A 16,168-nucleotide genomic window follows, 5' to 3' on the forward strand; every position below is an offset into this window, starting at 1 on the left:
GCCCGCAGCGCCGGAGCCGCCGGAGCCGCCGGAGCCGCCCCGGGCAGCTCAGCGAGGGAAGGTGCCGTGTTCAATTTTAGTCGCAGGGGACACACACAATACAAACAACCCCCTGCTGTATTGAACCCGGCATCCTTGTGGTTACAGCCCGCGCTGTAACCACTTGAGCCACCCGGGAGCTCAGCTGCAGCTCAGCTCAAGGTGCTGTGTTCAACCTTAGTCGCAGGGGGCAGCACACAAACCATCCCCTGCGGGACTCGAACCAGCAACCTTGTGGTTGAGAGCCCGCGCTCTAACCAACTGGGCCACTCGGGAGCTCTGCAACAGCGAAGCTCAAAGTGCTGTGTTCAATCTTAGTTGCAGCCAAATGAGCCCTCCGACTGCCTGGGAGTCAGCTGCAGCTCGTCTTCATTCTAGTTGTGGAGGGCGCAGCTCGCTGGCCTTTGTGGAAAGCGAACCGGCAGCCCTGCTGCCCAGAGCTTGGGCTCTCACCAACTGAGCCACCCGACCGCCCTGGCCCTCCATTATTTTTAATTCCATCTTTCCGTCAATTTTAAAAAATAACAAACACACTAGGGATAAGAAATCTACATTATATTAGAGGCTTGACTTTATTAGATGTGGAAGAGACTTTTTGGAAGTCACTGATTGAAATGAGACGCCATAGTCGTTTTTATAAAGGGGAGAGAAGAATAAAGGAGTCTTTTGCACAAAAGGGTAAAATGTGAGCATGTTCAAACCAAATGGGGACGAGTCAGTAAAGAGAGACAGGAGGGCGATGTGTCAGATGGTTCTTATTTCTCTGTCCAGGAGGGGACGTCCCCTGCTGAGAACGGGGAAGGACAATGGATAGAGAAGTTCAAGGACGGAAGAGGCCAGAGAAAGCTGAGAAAGTCGCGTAGAGAGCGAGTGAGATGACAGCAGACATGAAGGACTGCTTGAGGCAGAAGCACGTCCCGCAGGGTGATGTGGCCAATTACAGCCGTTTCATTGCAGTATCACGTCCATTAGATGTGTGAGGTGTTGAGGAGACTGTTACCATAGCGGCCACCGTGTTCTCAGAGAACTTGACGTGGTCAGACAACTGTCATCATGGTGGCGGTGAAAGCAAAGTTTGCTGAGGCCATTTGCCGTCCTGTTGGTACAAACATGAGTCACTAACTGGGCGATCGCCCTGGGTTATCCAAAGATTTGAAGGGAGGATGCTGCCCTAGTTCTGGTGGGAGACACTTTCATTTTCAAAATAAGTGAGGAACTCACAGATACCCTTGACCTCGATGTATGTATTAAATCTGCTTATTTTTCTCTTGCTAATCTGTCTCATGTCTATTTGATTATTAGAGCAACCAAAAGAATCTTGAAGGTAGAGGAAAGTTTCTTCCTCCCCCACCTAAGCAAGTAATCAGATAGTTAATAAAAGGTGAACTTTGGGAATATATCTGCATCACTGCAATAAGATTCAACAATTTAAACTAACTTAGTCTCAGGACCAAAAGACCAGATCAATGATATAAGGAATAATCTACCATTTTAACTTCTGGATGTGAAACTTTTATTAAAGTTTCAAAGGTGGGAATGAAGAGGAACAAAACTTTTGCCTTTGGGAATATTGATTTTACGCTAGTTGTTAAGAAACAAAAGACTCAAAGAACCTTTGACCCTCCCCCTTTCCTGCCTAAGAGATTCAGATGGAAAGACCCGGTTTAGGAAGGGGACCTTGGCATAAACTCCTTAGCATGAGGTGGGAACACGCCCCTTGGAGACTGCTGACCACCCTTCCCCCGTGTCCCATTATTTTTTGGCTTGCCTAACAATGTAACTTCTGTGAGTGTGACACTCTTCCTAGATTACCTGCAAAGCACCCAATCTGACCTCACTGTCCTTGGAATTTTTACGCGTATGAGAATTCCCCATGCACATATGTTAAAATTCAGTTTTATCTTATTAATCTGATTCTGTTCTGTTAATTTGACGATTAGTTCAGCTAGAAGAAGGGCCACTGGCAGAACAGGGAGGAAAGGAAGGAAGATGTGAGGGGAAACAAAGAAAAGAGACATCATTCCTAAGAAAAGGTGCAGCTACAGCTAACTGTCATGGATTACAACCCTAATAGCATTCCAGTCAGGGAACAATCTCCACAGCTCCTGTCCCCTGGACAGTTCCTACAAGGGAATCCCTCCTCCAATGGGAAGGAGTCATCAACAAAGACACACCCTGGCAACGCCTTGGGGTCATCTGTCACTCCACCCGTGAATATTTCACGCCCTCATTAAAATATAATCCTAAATTATCTTTGTTTGGCCCCAGTCCCTTTCCTATTGTGCCTGTCCACACCTGCATTTTGGGAATATATTTCTTTTAATAAATCCTGATCTGCTTCGCTTTGTTCATGAGGCATTGTTCCTACATCCTGGAATGCCTTCCTGTCATGGCTCAGACCGGCTCTCCGATAGCACAGGTGAGAGCAAAAGAATTAGTTTTTAAAGCCCTCACAGTTCTGGAGAGCCTGCAAGGAGCAGCACTGGCTGGGGCACTGCGAGCTCCTGGAAACCTCTGCAGCTGGGCGCTCAAGGACGTCTGCCGGCAGAGGGAAGCGGTGTTTTGTTCTTCCTGTCGTCCTACCCAGTCTATTTCTGTGGGGTTTGGGAGAATTTAGACGTGCAGAGTGTCCTTTTCCTCTCTCCTACATGTAGATTGGCAGGAAAAAATATTTTTGAAGCTAGTTTCTCGGGAGTAGTGACTCACAGGTTTTCGTTATTGAATCTTTCCTCCCAGAGGTGGTCATTTTTTGTATCTACGTCTCTTGTGCTGTTTTTCATGATAAGGAAATACCACAGGGACAGAAAGCCTTTGGCTTCCTTGGTTCAGCTGTGAAAAAGCTAACTGGTTTGAGTAGCTCTCATGCAAGGACTCTGGTCCCGCTCCCCACAGAAGAACACAGGACATGGTGAGGCCAAAAAGGAGCACCCAAGGAGCCATAGACAGGGGAGACATACCGCTATATTCCCGCTGGCGGCTGCGCTGGAGACACAGGAAGCAGGAGCCACACCATCTGCAACCCGCCGTCCGCTTCTCTGCCAACCAGCCAACTCCTTGCTAACTGCAACCTGCCATCCGTTTCTCAGCCAACCAACCAACTCCTTGCTAACTCTCTATTTCCGTATCTATCTAGCTATTCTTCTCTATCTAATTCTGTATCTATGTAGCTATTCCTCTCTGTCTAAATCTGTATCTATGTAGCTATTCCTCTCTATCTAATTGTGTATCTATGTAGCTATTCCTCTCTGTCTAAATCTGTATCTATGTAGCTATTCCTCTCTATCTAATTGTGTATCTATGTAGCTATTCCTCTCTGTCTAATTGTGTATCTATGTAGCTATTCCTCTCTATCTAATTGTGTATCTATGTAGCTATTCCTCTCTATCTAATTGTTTATCTATGTAGCTATTCCTCTGTATCTAATTCTGTATCTATCTAGCTATTCCTCTCTATCTAATTCTGTATCTATGTACCGATGCCTCTCTGTCTAAATCTGTATCTATCTAGCTATTCCTCTCTATCTAATTCTGTATCTATCTAGCTATTCCTCTCTATCTAATTGTGTATCTATGTAGCTATTCCTCTCTATCTAATTGTGTATCTATCTAGCTATTCCTCTCTATCTAATTGTGTATCTATGTAGCTATTTCTCTCTGTCTAAATCTGTATCTATGTAGCTATTCCTCTCTATCTAATTCTGTATCTATCTAGCTATTCCTCTCTATCTAATGTGTATCTATGTAGCTATTCCTCTCTATCTAATTCTGTATCTATGTAGCTATTCCTATCTAATTCTGTATCTATCTAGCTATTCCTCTCTATCTAATGTGTATCTATGTAGCTATTCCTCTCTGTCTAATTCTGTATCTATGTAGCTATTCCTCTCTATCTAATTGTGTATCTATCTAGCTATTCCTCTCTATCTAATTCTGTATCTATCTAGCTATTCCTCTCTATCTAATTGTGTATCTATGTAGCTATTCGTCTCTATCTAATTGTGTATCTATGTAGCTATTCCTCTCTGTCTAAATCTGTATCTATCTAGCTATTCCTCTCTATCTAATTGTGTATCTATGTAGCTATTCCTCTCTATCTAATTGTGTATCTATGTAGCTATTCCTCTCTATCTAATTGTTTATCTATGTAGCTATTCCTATCTAATTCTGTATCTATCTAGCTATTCCTCTCTATCTAATTGTGTATCTATGTAGCTATTCCTCTCTATCTAATTGTGTATCTATGTAGCTATTCCTCTCTATCTAATTGTGTATCTATGTAGCTAATCCTCTCTATCTAATTGTGTATCTATCTAGCTATTCCTCTCTATCTAATTGTGTATCTATGTAGCTATTCCTCTCTATCTAATTGTGTATCTATGTAGCTATTCCTCTCTGTCTAAATCTGTATCTATCTAGCTATTCCTCTCTATCTAATTGTGTATCTATCTAGCTATTCCTCTCTATCTAATTGTGTATCTATGTAGCTATTCCTCTCTATCTAATTGTGTATCTATGTAGCTATTCCTCTCTATCTAATTGTTTATCTATGTAGCTATTCCTCTCTATCTAATTCTGTATCTATCTAGCTATTCCTCTCTATCTAATTGTGTATCTATGTAGCTATTCCTCTCTATCTAATTGTGTATCTATGTAGCTATTCCTCTCTATCTAATTGTGTATCTATCTAGCTATTCCTCTCTATCTAATTGTGTATCTATGTAGCTATTCCTCTCTATCTAATTGTGTATCTATGTAGCTATTCCTCTCTATCTAATTGTTTATCTATGTAGCTATTCCTCTCTATCTAATTTTGTATCTATCTAGCTATTCCTCTCTATCTAATTGTGTATCTATGTAGCTATTCCTCTCTATCTAATTGTGTATCTATGTAGCTATTCCTCTCTGTCTAAATCTGTATCTATCTAGCTATTCCTCTCTATCTAATTGTGTATCTATGAAGCTATTCCTCTCTATCTAATTGTGTATCTATGTAGCTATTCCTCTCTATCTAATTCTGTATCTATCTACTATTCCTCTCTATCTGATTGTGTATCTATGTAGCTATTCCTCTCTATCTAATTGTGTATCTATGTAGCTATTCCTCTCTGTCTAAATCTGTATCTATGTAGCTATTCCTCTCTATCTAAATCTGTATCTATCTAGCAATTCCTCTCTATCTAATTCTGTATCTATCTAGATATTCCTCTCTATCTAATTGTGTATCTATGTAGCTATTCCTCTCTATCTAATTGTGTATCTATGTAGCTATTCCTCTGTATCTAATTGTGTATCTATGTAGCTATTCCTCTCTATCTAATTGTGTATCTATGTAGCTATTCCTCTCCGTCTAAATCTGTATCTATCTAGCTATTCCTCTCTAATTCTGTTTCTATCTAGCTATTCCTCTCTATCTAATTGTGTATCTATGTAGCTATTCCTCTCTATCTAATTGTGTATCTATGTAGCTATTCCTCTCTGTCTAAATCTGTATCTATGTAGCTATTCCTCTCTATCTAAATCTGTATCTATCTAGCAATTCCTCTCTATCTAATTCTGTATCTATCTAGCTATTCCTCTCTATCTAATTGTGTATCTATGTAGCTATTCCTCTCTATCTAATTGTGTATCTATGTAGCTATTCCTCTCTATCTAATTGTTTATCTATGTAGCTATTCCTCTCTATCTAATTTTGTATCTATCTAGCTATTCCTCTCTATCTAATTGTGTATCTATGTAGCTATTCCTCTCTATCTAATTGTGTATCTATGTAGCTATTCCTCTCTGTCTAAATCTGTATCTATCTAGCTATTCCTCTCTATCTAATTGTGTATCTATGAAGCTATTCCTCTCTATCTAATTGTGTATCTATGTAGCTATTCCTCTCTATCTAATTCTGTATCTATCTACTATTCCTCTCTATCTGATTGTGTATCTATGTAGCTATTCCTCTCTATCTAATTGTGTATCTATGTAGCTATTCCTCTCTGTCTAAATCTGTATCTATGTAGCTATTCCTCTCTATCTAAATCTGTATCTATCTAGCAATTCCTCTCTATCTAATTCTGTATCTATCTAGATATTCCTCTCTATCTAATTGTGTATCTATGTAGCTATTCCTCTCTATCTAATTGTGTATCTATGTAGCTATTCCTCTGTATCTAATTGTGTATCTATGTAGCTATTCCTCTCTATCTAATTGTGTATCTATGTAGCTATTCCTCTCCGTCTAAATCTGTATCTATCTAGCTATTCCTCTCTAATTCTGTTTCTATCTAGCTATTCCTCTCTATCTAATTGTGTATCTATGTAGCTATTCCTCTCTATCTAATTGTGTATCTATGTAGCTATTCCTCTCTGTCTAAATCTGTATCTATGTAGCTATTCCTCTCTATCTAAATCTGTATCTATCTAGCAATTCCTCTCTATCTAATTCTGTATCTATCTAGCTATTCCTCTCTATCTAATTGTGTATCTATGTAGCTATTCCTCTCTATCTAATTGTGTATATATGTAGCTATTCCTCTCTATCTAATTCTGTATCTATCTAGCTATTCCTCACTATCTAATTGTGTATCTATGTACCTATGCCTCTCTGTCTAAATCTGTATCTATTCAGCTATTCCTCTCTATCTAATTCTGTATCTATGTAGCTATTCCTCTCTGTCTAATTCTGTATCTATTTAGCTATTCCTCTCTATCTAATTGTGGTTCTATGTAGCTATTCCTCTCTGTCTATATCTGTATCTATCTAGCTATTCCTCTCTATCTAATTGTGTATCTATCTAGCTATTCCTCTCTATCTAATAGTGTATCTATGTAGCTATTCCTCTGTATCTAATTCTGTATCTATCTAGCTATTCCTCTCTATCTAATTCTGTATCTATGTACCGATGCCTCTCTGTCTAAATCTGTATCTATCTAGCTATTCCTCTCTATCTAATTCTGTATCTATCTAGCTATTCCTCTCTATCTAATGTGTATCTATGTAGGTATTCCTCTCTATCTAATTCTGTATCTATGTAGCTATTCCTATCTAATTCTGTATCTATCTAGGTATTCCTCTCTATCTAATGTGTATCTATGTAGCTATTCCTCTCTGTCTAATTCTGTATCTATGTAGCTATTCCTCTCTATCTAATTGTGTATCTATGTAGCTATTCCTCTCTATCTAATTGTGTATCTATGTAGCTATTCCTCTCTATCTAATTGTTTATCTATGTAGCTATTCCTCTCTATCTAAATCTGTATCTATCTAGCTATTCCTCTCTATCTAATTGTGTATCTATGTAGCTATTCCTCTCTATCTAATTGTGTATCTATGTAGCTATTCCTCTCTATCTAATTCTGTATCTATCTACTATTCCTCTCTATCTAATTGTGTATCTATGTAGCTATTCCTCTCTATCTAATTGTGTATCTATGTAGCTATTCCTCTCTGTCTAAATCTGTATCTATGTAGCTATTCCTATCTAAATCTGTATCTATCTAGCAATTCCTCTCTATCTAATTCTGTATCTATCTAGATATTCCTCTCTATCTAATTGTGTATCTATGTAGCTATTCCTCTCACTCTAATTGTGTATCTATGTAGCTATTCCTCTCTATCTAATTGTGTATCTATGTAGCTATTCCTCTCTATCTAATTGTGTATCTATGTAGCTATTCCTCTCTATCTAATTGTGTATCTATGTAGCTATTCCTCTCTGTCTAAATCTGTATCTATCTAGCTATTCCTCTCTATCTAATTGTGTATCTATGTAGCTATTCCTCTAATCTAATAGTGTATCTATGTAGCTATTCCTCTGTATCTAATTCTGTATCTATCTAGCTATTCCTCTCTATCTAATTGTGTATCTATGTAGCTATTCCTCTCTATCTAATTGTGTATCTATGTAGCTATTCCTCTCTGTCTAAATCTGTACCTATCTAGCTATTCCTCTCTATCTAATTGTGTATCTATGTAGCTATTCCTCTCTATCTAATTGTGTATCTATGTAGCTATTCCTCTCTATCTAATTGTGTATCTATGTAGCTATTCCTCTCTATCTAATTCTGTATCTATCTACTATTCCTCTCTATCTGATTGTGTATCTATGTAGCTATTCCTCTCTATCTAATTGTGTATCTATGTAGCTATTCCTCTCTGTCTAAATCTGTATCTATGTAGCTATTCCTCTCTATCTAATTGTGTATCTATGTAGCTATTCCTCTCTGTCTATATCTGTATCTATCTAGCTATTCCTCTCTATCTAATTGTGTATCTATCTAGCTATTCCTCTCTATCTAATAGTGTATCTATGTAGCTATTCCTCTGTATCTAATTCTGTATCTATCTAGCTATTCCTCTCTATCTAATTCTGTATCTATGTACCGATGCCTCTCTGTCTAAATCTGTATCTATCTAGCTATTCCTCTCTATCTAATTCTGTATCTATCTAGCTATTCCTCTCTATCTAATTGTGTATCTATGTAGCTATTCCTCTCTATCTAATTCTGTATCTATCTAGCTATTCCTCTCTATCTAATTGTGTATCTATGTAGCTATTTCTCTCTGTCTAAATCTGTATCTATGTAGCTATTCCTCTCTATCTAATTCTGTATCTATCTAGCTATTCCTCTCTATCTAATGTGTATCTATGTAGCTATTCCTCTCTATCTAATTCTGTATCTATGTAGCTATTCCTATCTAATTCTGTATCTATCTAGGTATTCCTCTCTATCTAATGTGTATCTATGTAGCTATTCCTCTCTGTCTAATTCTGTATCTATGTAGCTATTCCTCTCTATCTAATTGTGTATCTATGTAGCTATTCCTCTCTATCTAATTGTGTATCTATGTAGCTATTCCTCTCTATCTAATTGTTTATCTATGTAGCTATTCCTCTCTATCTAAATCTGTATCTATCTAGCTATTCCTCTCTATCTAATTGTGTATCTATGTAGCTATTCCTCTCTATCTAATTGTGTATCTATGTAGCTATTCCTCTCTATCTAATTCTGTATCTATCTACTATTCCTCTCTATCTAATTGTGTATCTATGTAGCTATTCCTCTCTATCTAATTGTGTATCTATGTAGCTATTCCTCTCTGTCTAAATCTGTATCTATGTAGCTATTCCTCTCTATCTAAATCTGTATCTATCTAGCAATTCCTCTCTATCTAATTCTGTATCTATCTAGATATTCCTCTCTATCTAATTGTGTATCTATGTAGCTATTCCTCTCACTCTAATTGTGTATCTATGTAGCTATTCCTCTCTATCTAATTGTGTATCTATGTAGCTATTCCTCTCTATCTAATTGTGTATCTATGTAGCTATTCCTCTCTATCTAATTGTGTATCTATGTAGCTATTCCTATCTAATTCTGTATCTATCTAGCTATTCCTCTCTATCTAATGTGTATCTATGTAGCTATTCCTCTCTGTCTAATTCTGTATCTATGTAGCTATTCCTCTCTATCTAATTGTGTATCTATGTAGCTATTCCTCTCTATCTAATTGTGTATCTATGTAGCTATTCCTCTCTATCTAATTGTTTATCTATGTAGCTATTCCTCTCTATCTAATTCTGTATCTATGTAGCTATTCCTCTCTATCTAATTGTGTATCTATGTAGCTATTCCTCTCTATCTAATTGTGTATCTATGTAGCTATTCCTCTCTGTCTAAATCTGTATCTATCTAGCTATTCCTCTCTATCTAATTGTGTATCTATGTAGCTATTCCTCTCTATCTAATTGTGTATCTATGTAGCTATTCCTCTCTATCTAATTGTTTATCTATGTAGCTATTCCTATCTAATTCTGTATCTATCTAGCTATTCCTCTCTATCTAATTGTGTATCTATGTAGCTATTCCTCTCTATCTAATTGTGTATCTATGTAGCTATTCCTCTCTATCTAATTGTGTATCTATGTAGCTAATCCTCTCTATCTAATTGTGTATCTATCTAGCTATTCCTCTCTATCTAATTGTGTATCTATGTAGCTGTTCCTCTCTATCTAATTGTGTATCTATGTAGCTGTTCCTCTCTGTCTAAATCTGTATCTATCTAGCTATTCCTCTCTATCTAATTGTGTATCTATCTAGCTATTCCTCTCTATCTAATTGTGTATCTATGTAGCTATTCCTCTCTATCTAATTGTGTATCTATGTAGCTATTCCTCTCTATCTAATTGTTTATCTATGTAGCTATTCCTCTCTATCTAATTCTGTATCTATCTAGCTATTCCTCTCTATCTAATTGTGTATCTATGTAGCTATTCCTCTCTATCTAATTGTGTATCTATGTAGCTATTCCTCTCTATCTAATTGTGTATCTATCTAGCTATTCCTCTCTATCTAATTGTGTATCTATGTAGCTATTCCTCTCTATCTAATTGTGTATCTATGTAGCTATTCCTCTCTATCTAATTGTTTATCTATGTAGCTATTCCTCTCTATCTAATTCTGTATCTATCTAGCTATTCCTCTCTATCTAATTGTGTATCTATGTAGCTATTCCTCTCTATCTAATTGTGTATCTATGTAGCTATTCCTCTCTGTCTAAATCTGTATCTATCTAGCTATTCTTCTCTATCTAATTGTGTATCTATGAAGCTATTCCTCTCTATCTAATTGTGTATCTATGTAGCTATTCCTCTCTATCTAATTCTGTATCTATCTACTATTCCTCTCTATCTGATTGTGTATCTATGTAGCTATTCCTCTCTATCTAATTGTGTATCTATGTAGCTATTCCTCTCTGTCTAAATCTGTATCTATGTAGCTATTCCTCTCTATCTAAATCTGTATCTATCTAGCAATTCCTCTCTATCTAATTCTGTATCTATCTAGATATTCCTCTCTATCTAATTGTGTATCTATGTAGCTATTCCTCTCTATCTAATTGTGTATCTATGTAGCTATTCCTCTGTATCTAATTGTGTATCTATGTAGCTATTCCTCTCTATCTAATTGTGTATCTATGTAGCTATTCCTCTCTGTCTAAATCTGTATCTATCTAGCTATTCCTCTCTAATTCTGTTTCTATCTAGCTATTCCTCTCTATCTAATTGTGTATCTATGTAGCTATTCCTCTCTATCTAATTGTGTATCTATGTAGCTATTCCTCTCTGTCTAAATCTGTATCTATGTAGCTATTCCTCTCTATCTAAATCTGTATCTATCTAGCAATTCCTCTCTATCTAATTCTGTATCTATCTAGCTATTCCTCTCTATCTAATTGTGTATCTATGTAGCTATTCCTCTCTATCTAATTGTGTATATATGTAGCTATTCCTCTCTATCTAATTCTGTATCTATCTAGCTATTCCTCACTATCTAATTGTGTATCTATGTACCTATGCCTCTCTGTCTAAATCTGTATCTATTCAGCTATTCCTCTCTATCTAATTCTGTATCTATGTAGCTATTCCTCTCTGTCTAATTCTGTATCTATTTAGCTATTCCTCTCTATCTAATTGTGGTTCTATGTAGCTATTCCTCTCTGTCTATATCTGTATCTATCTAGCTATTCCTCTCTATCTAATTGTGTATCTATCTAGCTATTCCTCTCTATCTAATAGTGTATCTATGTAGCTATTCCTCTGTATCTAATTCTGTATCTATCTAGCTATTCCTCTCTATCTAATTCTGTATCTATGTACCGATGCCTCTCTGTCTAAATCTGTATCTATCTAGCTATTCCTCTCTATCTAATTCTGTATCTATCTAGATATTCCTCTCTATCTAATTGTGTATCTATGTAGCTATTCCTCTCTATCTAATTGTGTATCTATGTAGCTATTCCTCTGTATCTAATTGTGTATCTATGTAGCTATTCCTCTCTATCTAATTGTGTATCTATGTAGCTATTCCTCTCCGTCTAAATCTGTATCTATCTAGCTATTCCTCTCTAATTCTGTTTCTATCTAGCTATTCCTCTCTATCTAATTGTGTATCTATGTAGCTATTCCTCTCTATCTAATTGTGTATCTATGTAGCTATTCCTCTCTGTCTAAATCTGTATCTATGTAGCTATTCCTCTCTATCTAAATCTGTATCTATCTAGCAATTCCTCTCTATCTAATTCTGTATCTATCTAGCTATTCCTCTCTATCTAATTGTGTATCTATGTAGCTATTCCTCTCTATCTAATTGTGTATCTATGTAGCTATTCCTCTCTATCTAATTGTTTATCTATGTAGCTATTCCTCTCTATCTAATTTTGTATCTATCTAGCTATTCCTCTCTATCTAATTGTGTATCTATGTAGCTATTCCTCTCTATCTAATTGTGTATCTATGTAGCTATTCCTCTCTGTCTAAATCTGTATCTATCTAGCTATTCCTCTCTATCTAATTGTGTATCTATGAAGCTATTCCTCTCTATCTAATTGTGTATCTATGTAGCTATTCCTCTCTATCTAATTCTGTATCTATCTACTATTCCTCTCTATCTGATTGTGTATCTATGTAGCTATTCCTCTCTATCTAATTGTGTATCTATGTAGCTATTCCTCTCTGTCTAAATCTGTATCTATGTAGCTATTCCTCTCTATCTAAATCTGTATCTATCTAGCAATTCCTCTCTATCTAATTCTGTATCTATCTAGATATTCCTCTCTATCTAATTGTGTATCTATGTAGCTATTCCTCTCTATCTAATTGTGTATCTATGTAGCTATTCCTCTGTATCTAATTGTGTATCTATGTAGCTATTCCTCTCTATCTAATTGTGTATCTATGTAGCTATTCCTCTCCGTCTAAATCTGTATCTATCTAGCTATTCCTCTCTAATTCTGTTTCTATCTAGCTATTCCTCTCTATCTAATTGTGTATCTATGTAGCTATTCCTCTCTATCTAATTGTGTATCTATGTAGCTATTCCTCTCTGTCTAAATCTGTATCTATGTAGCTATTCCTCTCTATCTAAATCTGTATCTATCTAGCAATTCCTCTCTATCTAATTCTGTATCTATCTAGCTATTCCTCTCTATCTAATTGTGTATCTATGTAGCTATTCCTCTCTATCTAATTGTGTATATATGTAGCTATTCCTCTCTATCTAATTCTGTATCTATCTAGCTATTCCTCACTATCTAATTGTGTATCTATGTACCTATGCCTCTCTGTCTAAATCTGTATCTATTCAGCTATTCCTCTCTATCTAATTCTGTATCTATGTAGCTATTCCTCTCTGTCTAATTCTGTATCTATTTAGCTATTCCTCTCTATCTAATTGTGGTTCTATGTAGCTATTCCTCTCTGTCTATATCTGTATCTATCTAGCTATTCCTCTCTATCTAATTGTGTATCTATCTAGCTATTCCTCTCTATCTAATAGTGTATCTATGTAGCTATTCCTCTGTATCTAATTCTGTATCTATCTAGCTATTCCTCTCTATCTAATTCTGTATCTATGTACCGATGCCTCTCTGTCTAAATCTGTATCTATCTAGCTATTCCTCTCTATCTAATTCTGTATCTATCTAGCTATTCCTCTCTATCTAATGTGTATCTATGTAGGTATTCCTCTCTATCTAATTCTGTATCTATGTAGCTATTCCTATCTAATTCTGTATCTATCTAGGTATTTCTCTCTATCTAATGTGTATCTATGTAGCTATTCCTCTCTGTCTAATTCTGTATCTATGTAGCTATTCCTCTCTATCTAATTGTGTATCTATGTAGCTATTCCTCTCTATCTAATTGTGTATCTATGTAGCTATTCCTCTCTATCTAATTGTTTATCTATGTAGCTATTCCTCTCTATCTAAATCTGTATCTATCTAGCTATTCCTCTCTATCTAATTGTGTATCTATGTAGCTATTCCTCTCTATCTAATTGTGTATCTATGTAGCTATTCCTCTCTATCTAATTCTGTATCTATCTACTATTCCTCTCTATCTAATTGTGTATCTATGTAGCTATTCCTCTCTATCTAATTGTGTATCTATGTAGCTATTCCTCTCTGTCTAAATCTGTATCTATGTAGCTATTCCTATCTAAATCTGTATCTATCTAGCAATTCCTCTCTATCTAATTCTGTATCTATCTAGATATTCCTCTCTATCTAATTGTGTATCTATGTAGCTATTCCTCTCACTCTAATTGTGTATCTATGTAGCTATTCCTCTCTATCTAATTGTGTATCTATGTAGCTATTCCTCTCTATCTAATTGTGTATCTATGTAGCTATTCCTCTCTATCTAATTGTGTATCTATGTAGCTATTCCTCTCTGTCTAAATCTGTATCTATCTAGCTATTCCTCTCTATCTAATTGTGTATCTATGTAGCTATTCCTCTAATCTAATAGTGTATCTATGTAGCTATTCCTCTGTATCTAATTCTGTATCTATCTAGCTATTCCTCTCTATCTAATTGTGTATCTATGTAGCTATTCCTCTCTATCTAATTGTGTATCTATGTAGCTATTCCTCTCTGTCTAAATCTGTACCTATCTAGCTATTCCTCTCTATCTAATTGTGTATCTATGTAGCTATTCCTCTCTATCTAATTGTGTATCTATGTAGCTATTCCTCTCTATCTAATTGTGTATCTATGTAGCTATTCCTCTCTATCTAATTCTGTATCTATCTACTATTCCTCTCTATCTGATTGTGTATCTATGTAGCTATTCCTCTCTATCTAATTGTGTATCTATGTAGCTATTCCTCTCTGTCTAAATCTGTATCTATGTAGCTATTCCTCTCTATCTAATTGTGTATCTATGTAGCTATTCCTCTCTGTCTATATCTGTATCTATCTAGCTATTCCTCTCTATCTAATTGTGTATCTATCTAGCTATTCCTCTCTATCTAATAGTGTATCTATGTAGCTATTCCTCTGTATCTAATTCTGTATCTATCTAGCTATTCCTCTCTATCTAATTCTGTATCTATGTACCGATGCCTCTCTGTCTAAATCTGTATCTATCTAGCTATTCCTCTCTATCTAATTCTGTATCTATCTAGCTATTCCTCTCTATCTAATTGTGTATCTATGTAGCTATTCCTCTCTATCTAATTCTGTATCTATCTAGCTATTCCTCTCTATCTAATTGTGTATCTATGTAGCTATTTCTCTCTGTCTAAATCTGTATCTATGTAGCTATTCCTCTCTATCTAATTCTGTATCTATCTAGCTATTCCTCTCTATCTAATGTGTATCTATGTAGCTATTCCTCTCTATCTAATTCTGTATCTATGTAGCTATTCCTATCTAATTCTGTATCTATCTAGGTATTCCTCTCTATCTAATGTGTATCTATGTAGCTATTCCTCTCTGTCTAATTCTGTATCTATGTAGCTATTCCTCTCTATCTAATTGTGTATCTATGTAGCTATTCCTCTCTATCTAATTGTGTATCTATGTAGCTATTCCTCTCTATCTAATTGTTTATCTATGTAGCTATTCCTCTCTATCTAAATCTGTATCTATCTAGCTATTCCTCTCTATCTAATTGTGTATCTATGTAGCTATTCCTCTCTATCTAATTGTGTATCTATGTAGCTATTCCTCTCTATCTAATTCTGTATCTATCTACTATTCCTCTCTATCTAATTGTGTATCTATGTAGCTATTCCTCTCTATCTAATTGTGTATCTATGTAGCTATTCCTCTCTGTCTAAATCTGTATCTATGTAGCTATTCCTCTCTATCTAAATCTGTATCTATCTAGCAATTCCTCTCTATCTAATTCTGTATCTATCTAGATATTCCTCTCTATCTAATTGTGTATCTATGTAGCTATTCCTCTCACTCTAATTGTGTATCTATGTAGCTATTCCTCTCTATCTAATTGTGTATCTATGTAGCTATTCCTCTCTATCTAATTGTGTATCTATGTAGCTATTCCTCTCTATCTAATTGTGTATCTATGTAGCTATTCCTATCTAATTCTGTATCTATCTAGCTATTCCTCTCTATCTAATGTGTATCTATGTAGCTATTCCTCTCTGTCTAATTCTGTATCTATGTAGCTATTCCTCTCTATCTAATTGTGTATCTATGTAGCTATTCCTCTCTATCTAATTGTGTATCTATGTAGCTATTCCTCTCTATCTAATTGTTTATCTATGTAGCTATTCCTCTCTATCTAATTCTGTATCTATGTAGCTATTCCTCTCTATCTAATTGTGTATCT

General features: G+C 35.7%; 1 long non-coding RNA gene across 1 annotated transcript; it reads right to left on the minus strand.

Moving 5' to 3' along the window:
* Nucleotides 1–579: 579 nt before the first annotated feature.
* Nucleotides 580–13,547, minus strand: LOC148756096 (uncharacterized). Its single transcript, XR_016018278.1, has 2 exons — nt 2,997–13,547; nt 580–1,135 (listed from the first exon to the last, which is right to left on the minus strand). It is a non-coding gene; the product is annotated as an uncharacterized LOC148756096 (long non-coding RNA).
* Nucleotides 13,548–16,168: the final 2,621 nt, after the last annotated feature.

This window comes from Rhinolophus sinicus, chromosome 13, assembly GCF_057876585.1.
Source record: "Rhinolophus sinicus isolate RSI-liver-muscle chromosome 13, RSI-T2T, whole genome shotgun sequence".
NCBI lineage: Eukaryota > Metazoa > Chordata > Mammalia > Chiroptera > Rhinolophidae > Rhinolophus > Rhinolophus sinicus.